The sequence below is a fragment of the Magnolia sinica genome, chromosome 2, assembly GCF_029962835.1.
Source record: "Magnolia sinica isolate HGM2019 chromosome 2, MsV1, whole genome shotgun sequence".
NCBI lineage: Eukaryota > Viridiplantae > Streptophyta > Magnoliopsida > Magnoliales > Magnoliaceae > Magnolia > Magnolia sinica.
In genome coordinates, this window is record NC_080574.1 from 86255377 (window position 1) to 86262776 (window position 7400).

Consider the following 7400-nt stretch of genomic DNA (forward strand, 5'->3'; position numbering starts at 1 on the left):
GGTCGTAGGGAGGTCACGACTCGACCTTCGACCAGTCCTAAAACTATGACTCAAACTCCAGCAACCAAACCTGTTTGTCTACGACCAGTCCTGGGTTAGCTACGACCGGTCGTAGGTGGTCCACGACTAGTCGTAGACTCCCTAAGACTAGTTGTAGAGCGGTTTTTAAGATCGTGCTCAAAAAATTCAAAATGCCGTTGGTTCTACAACTAATCAAAGGATTCCTAAGATCAATTGTAGACGTGATCTTTTCATCTATAAATTGAACATGAATTTCAGAGTTTTTCATCGATTAATTTCAAGAAAATTCAAGCCTTCACTCTGAGATAAGTTTGTTCATTTTAAGCTACGCTGTGCATATTTAATATTCTTTTTGTTAGCTTTTCTTATTTGATTTTATTCCTATATTCCAATCTTATTTGAAAAAGAGGAATTGATGTATTCCTTATTCTTGGAATCAAAATCAAATAGAGCTACGCCCATTTGATTTAATTTAAAATCAATTAGAACTTAGAACCATTGTAAAGTGAGTATTAGACATTAAATGTTGATTCGAACATCTACTCTGATTGGTTCTACCGGGCTACTACAAAAAGGAGAAATCTAGGTATTTTACTTTTATGTAATTTACATTCTTTTGATTTTTTTTGAGTTGAGCCAGAAAAATCTTATTGTGTTGGTTATCTGAGGAGAGCCAGAAAACTCAGAAGTGTGGGTTTTTGGATTGTGTAAGCCCAAGTTAAAAAGACACAATTGTGAAGGTTATAGGTGAACCTGTGAAACCTATTTTGATAGTGAATGCTAATATCCCCTATGTGAGGATATTAAGAGTGGAGTAGCTGTGCGGATGTTGTTTAACAGTTGGTGAACACACAGGTGAACCACTGTAATTCCTTGTGTTTTGTGGTTTGAATGTTTACTTAAATTCCTATCTTTTATCATTCAAGTTTGTGGAATGTATGTGTGGAGGTGAATGTTGTACTATTTGCATTTCAAGCAAAGTGGGGAATGTTGTAATAATTTATATTTAAATTCTTGCAATTTATCTCAATTCCTTGCTATTTATTTATTCCTTTGCAGTTTGAGTTTTTGATTCAAAGAACGTTCTAGAAATAAGGTTGTCCTGCCATAAACCCTTGGCTTTTATGGTGCAAGGTTGTCCTTAGAATTGCATTTGTTTCAATCTCTCAATACTTGATTATTGAGGCTGCTTTCCATTTAAGTATTGTGAATTGATTTCTTTTATTTGGCTATCACATTATTTAATTCCGTTGTCATTATTTTAAATTTGGCATAGTCTTATTCACCCCCCCCCCCCCCCTAGGACATATAGCTTGGCTTTTTCAAGTGGTATCAGAGCCTAATAGCTCATTTTTAAATTCTTTATTTTTGAATTTATTTTTTAAGCTAATGATCTAAGCAATATTTAAGATGTTAAATTTTGATAGTCTTTCAGTCACTAGGCCTCCACCATTTGATGGCTCCAACTATGCCTATTGGAAATCTAGGATGAGGATTTTCTTTAAATCAATGGATGAGAGCGTGTGGTAAGCCACAGTGACTGAATAGACTCCTCTTACCATGGAAGTAACTGGTGTTGATGGTTCAAAATCAATAAAAATTTTACCTTATTTCTCTTGGACCACACTTCAGAAAAGTGAGAGTAGTGCCAATGCAAAAGCACTAAACGCAATCACTTGCACACTATCACCGGATGAATTCAAAAGAATTATATCCTGCGATATCACAAAGCAAGCTTGGGATATATTAGAAATGACACACGAGGGTACATCAATTGTAAAAAAATCTAAAGTCCAACTCCTCACAACCAAATTTGAAGAAATTCATATGGAGGAAAATGAAATGTTTATGGACTTTTATACAAGATTAAATGACATTGTAAACTCTATGTGGGGTCTTGGCGACAAAATCCTAGAAATTAAAGTATGTGCAAAGATACTACACTCACTTCCTGAACGGTTCAACTCTAAGGTAACCACGATCCAGGAACTTCGTGATACGGACAATATGAGGGTAGAAGAACTAGTTGGTTCTTTACAAACCTATGAGTTAAACTTTAAAGCTCCCAAAGGTAAATCTAACGCTCTTAAATCTTCTAAAGGTATTTCTTAAGAAAACTCTGATTTAGAAAATTCTAAAGATGATATGGCTCTTTTAGCAAAAAAGTTTTACAAGATTTTCAAAAGTAAAAAGAGGGTAGACTTTCAAAAATCAAATGATAAGAGAAGATCTAAATCTAAAACTAAAACCTGAAAATCTTTGAAAGATAGTCAATGTTACAATTGCCAAGAATATGGGCATTTAGCAAACAAATATCCTAAAAAGGATAAATCTAAAAAGAAAGGAATGTTGGCTACTTGGGATGAATCTTCTGGCATTGAAGCCTCTTCTGAATCAGAAGATTCTGAAATTGAGACGGGCAATGAAGTTAAAGCCCTTATGACTCTAGCCAAGTTCACTTTTCAGATCATGATGATTCAACTAGTGAAGAAAATCTGAATAGTGATCATGAAAATGAAGAAGATCTTCAAGATGCTTACAATGCCCTATACAAGGAAAGTTGTAAAATTGCCGTAAAACTAAAACTTCAAAAGAAAAGTTTTTAAAACTCAAAGAAAATTTTGATTCACTTGTTTTAGAAAAATCCCTTATTTCAGATTATTTTGAAAAGACAAAAAGTGATTTAGAATTCAAAACCTCCCAGATTGAAAATCTTAAATCTGAAAATGATAAACTTAAGCTTGAAAACTCTTCACTTTTGAGTTAAAGGATACATGGAGGTATGCCCAAGGAGATCCAAAGTTTGAAAAAATTTTATCCGGATCTAGAAAATGTGCCGATAGATCCAGGTTGGGCTATGATAAGAATAGTCCTTATAAACAAACGAATACACCTCCTAAGTTTGTAAGAGGAGAAACCTCAAACTCAAAAGGGAAAAGTATTAATCAAAGTTTTTCTAAAAATGTTAAATCTTTTCAAAAACCTAAAAGCAACTATGTCAACTATAAAAGTTAGAACTAAAACCCTCTAGCCGAAAAAATACTTGATTTGCTTAGGGAGCTCTTAAAATCTAACTCAGTGGGTCATTCTTACAATTATAAAAAGAAAAAGACCAACTATACTCCTAAACCCAAAACAGTTATGAAATGGGTTCCTAAGGTTACCTGCTTGGTTGCCCACACCGCTTTCAAAGCAACAAGTCATTCGAAGTTGTACCTTGATAGCGGGTGTTCCAGGCATATGACAGGCAACAAGGCTTTATTCACTGACCTTAAAGATATGACTGATGGATCAGTCACATTTGGTGATGGTAGCAATTGCAAAATTATTAGCCAAGGTATGGTTCAACTCTATAACCTCCCCTTATTTAAGAATGTTTTATATGTTGAGGAACTAAAACACAACCTGTTAAGCATATCTCAAATATGCGATAACAATCATAGTGTGAAATTTTCTAATCAAGGTTGTGAAATCATAAACAAAAAGGGTTCTGTAATATTAACTGGTCGCAAAACTTCTGAAAACTGCTACATTGTATGCGATGACAGCTCATCTAATCAATCGTGCTACATAGTCCATACCGATGAGACAAAATTATGGCATAAATGCCTTGGACATGTATACTACCGTAATTTATACAGATTAAGCAAAGGAGAACTAATAAGAGGTCTACCTAAATTACAAAAAGTAGACAAAATATGTGGTGAATGCCAGTATGGCAAGCAGATAAGGAGCTCTCACAAAAAGGTGAACTCCAATGCCACATTAAGACCGCTCGAGCTACTCCACATGGATCTTATAGGACCTACAAGGACGGAGAGTCGAGGTGGCAAAAAATATATCCTGGTAATTGTGGATGATTTTACCAAATTCACTTAGGTAGCTTTCTTAAGAGATAAATCAGAAACCCTTAATGAAGTGAAAATGATTATCAAACGGATCCAGACTGAAAAAAGTTCTCAAGTCTGTAAGATCCACAGTGATCATGGATCTGAGTTCGAGAATAGTAGTTTTGAGAAATTCTATAGTGATTAGGGAATATCGCATGAATTCTTTGTGCCCAAAACACCACAACAAAATGAAATTATGGAAAGGAAAAATAGAGTGCTTCAAGAAATGGAAAACGTAATGTTGAATAGTATGAAGCTCCCTAGAAATCTTTGGGCTGAAGCAGTGAATACTCCCTGCTATATTATTAACTGAGTTTATACATGTAAATCTAATAATAAAATGGCTTATGAACTTTGGTTTGATAAGAAGCTTATTGTCAAATACTTTCGAGTTTTTGGTAGCAAGTGCTATATTTTGCGTGACCGTGAAAATCTGAGAAAGTTTGACACTAAAGTGATGAAGGGAACTTTTTAGGATACTCTTTAAATAGTCGGGCATATCGTGTACTGAACAACAGGACTGATGTGATTCAAGAGTCCATTAATGTGGTCATTGATGATCACTTGAATACACCTACCCCAAGTTCAGATAATGATGAAGTTCTTTTAATTGACAAACCAGATACTTCATCAAATCAAGAAAACTCTGAACTGAGGACTGTCAAAGATCATCCAACCACTCAATTTCTTAAAAATCCTTTCACTGGTGTACGCACTCGTAGACAATTAGAAGACATGTAATTACGTGTGCTTTACTTCCCAGATAAAACTGGTGAACGTAAAAGAAGCACTTTTTGACGAAAACTGGATAATAGCTATGCAGGAAGAACTTAATCAATTTGTTCAAAATGATATCTGGTATCTTGTTCCTAGACCTAAAGATACACATATTATCAGAACAAAATGGATTTTCAAAAATAAGTTTGATGAACTTGGTAACATTATTCGAAATAAGGCAAGATTGGTTGTACGAGGGTACACTCAAATAGAAGGCATTGATTACGATGAAATTTTTGTCCCAGTTGTTCACCTTGAATCAATCAGACTTTTTATATCCATTACATGCTTTAGAAAGTTTAAAATTTATCAAATGGATGTAAAGAGTGCTTTTTTGAATGGCGATTTACATGAAAAAGTATATGTTGAACAACCTACAGGGTTTGAAGACCCTGAGTTTATTGATCATGTATACCATCTTAAAAAAGTACTATATAGTTTAAAACAAGTTCCTAGAGCATGGTACGAAAATTTGACTAAGTTTTTACTAAGTCATAATTTTCAAATGGGTAGTGTCGATACGACGCTCTTTGTTAATAAACATAACGATGATATCTTATTAGTTCAAATCTGTGGATGATATTATTTATGGATCAACATGTACTGACATGACTATTGAGTTTATAGATTTAATGAAATCTGAGTTCGAAATGAGCATGGTTAGGGAGTTAAACTATTTCCTAGGGTTGTAAGTAAAACAACAACCAGATGGAATTTTTATTTCTCAAACTAAGTATGCCTTGAACTTAATTAAAAGATTCATATTTGAGAATGGTAAGGGTTTTGAGATTCCTATAAGTACAACTCTAAAACTCTCAAAGGACTCTATAGGTAAAGATGTGAATCCTAAATTGTATTGTAACATGATTGGTAGTTTGCTTTATTTAACTGCTAGTAGACCTGATATTGCTTTCAGTGTTAGTATTTGCGCTAGATATTAGGCTAATCCTAAAGAATCACATCTAACTGCTGTTAAGCAGATTATTTGATATGTCGCAAGTTCTGCTAATTTAGGTCTTTGGTATCCATATGATACTAGTGTTCAGTTGGCTAGGTACACTGACGTTGATTAGGCTGGAAATATTGATGATAGGAAATCAACCAGTGGTGGTTGTTTTTATATTGGAAATTATTTAGTTTCTTGGTTTAGCAAGAAGCAAAGTTCTGTATCACTTTCAACTGCTGAGGCTGAATACATTGTGGCTGGAAATGCATGTACTCAGCTTGTTTAGATGAAACGTATGTTAAGTGATTATAGAATAGCACAAGATTCTATGGTCTTATATTGTGATAATTCCAGTACTATAAACATTTCTAAAAATCCAATCCAGCATTCACGTACCAAGAACATTGACATTAGGTATCATTACATTCGTGAATTAGTGGAAAAAAAAAGATAATATCTTTGGAATATATACCGACTGAGACTCAACTTGTTGACATTTTCACTAAACCGCTTGACAAAAATAGGTTTCGTAAATTGAAATTTGATCTTGGTATGTGCAATTTAAATTGAATATTCTTGCATACTTGTATCATAGTGTATTTATATTTGATAATTTATGTGTTTAAATTTTAAATTTTTATTAAAATTATATTTTTTGGTCAGTACATGACGAGTCGAGGACATCTCAAGACCGGTTGTGGAGTGCGTTGGGTCTTTTAAAATTTGGAGAAAATCTCATCTTCCTCATTTCCTTTTTCCTCTCCAACGAGCCGAGGCCCGACCGGTCGAACCCACTTTCATTGTTCTTCGAGGTTAGTGATTCTTTTGCATTTTTCTTGTAAATTCTTGTTAATAGTACTCCATATTCACTCTTGGAGTAATCTATTTGATCTTTCATTACAATTTTGGGGTTTCCTTTTGAAAAATCTGATCTATCAAAACCCTATTTCAAATCTATTGAATCCTCTTGTTTCCATATGTTTATTCTTGGAAATGGATGCTAAAGGAAAAAAGAAAACTTCTCGTGGTCCATCATCCTCTAGATCAACTCCAATCACTTGATGCCATCTTCGGTCTCCCAAAGATGATCCCTCTGATGTGCAGGATTTGCGTATACGTAGTGTCATTGTTGAGAGACCAGTATCCATTAAATACACTACTCCTTTTAGCATCTTTCTACTCCTCCAAGCTGTAGGATGGGATAACATTTTACATTAGGGTGGACCTGCATACCAATCTATTGCACAGACCATGTTTGCATGTATCTCAAAATTCTCTTTTGAGAATTTAACTTTTAAAATTGATACTAGAGAAGGTCCATTTGAGGTTGATCGTCATCTGATTGCAGGGTTAATGGATATACCTGTTAATGAGGAGGGTATTCTTATTCATAGTTTAGTTGAAAAACCCTCAAAATCTGAAAAGCGTATACTAACCAGAGATTTATGTAACATGAATGTGCAATGGACTCATAAAGGGAATGCGCTCCCCTCAAGGTACTTGTTACCCAAATACAGGGTACTTCACAGGATTTTTATTTCTAATCTGTATCCTCGTTTTGGTAATAAGATAGAATTAACTGCCTTTATGGTCCATGTTTTGCACTCTATCATTTCTGGTACTAAAATTTATCTTCCTTCATTGATATGTCATTTCATTATTCAATCTCATCTCCATCCAGGTCATAGTGATATTCTTTTTGCTATCTCACGACTGTTTTAGCTAATCACATGCTAGTCATTATGCCTGTTGGAGAGGCTCACATC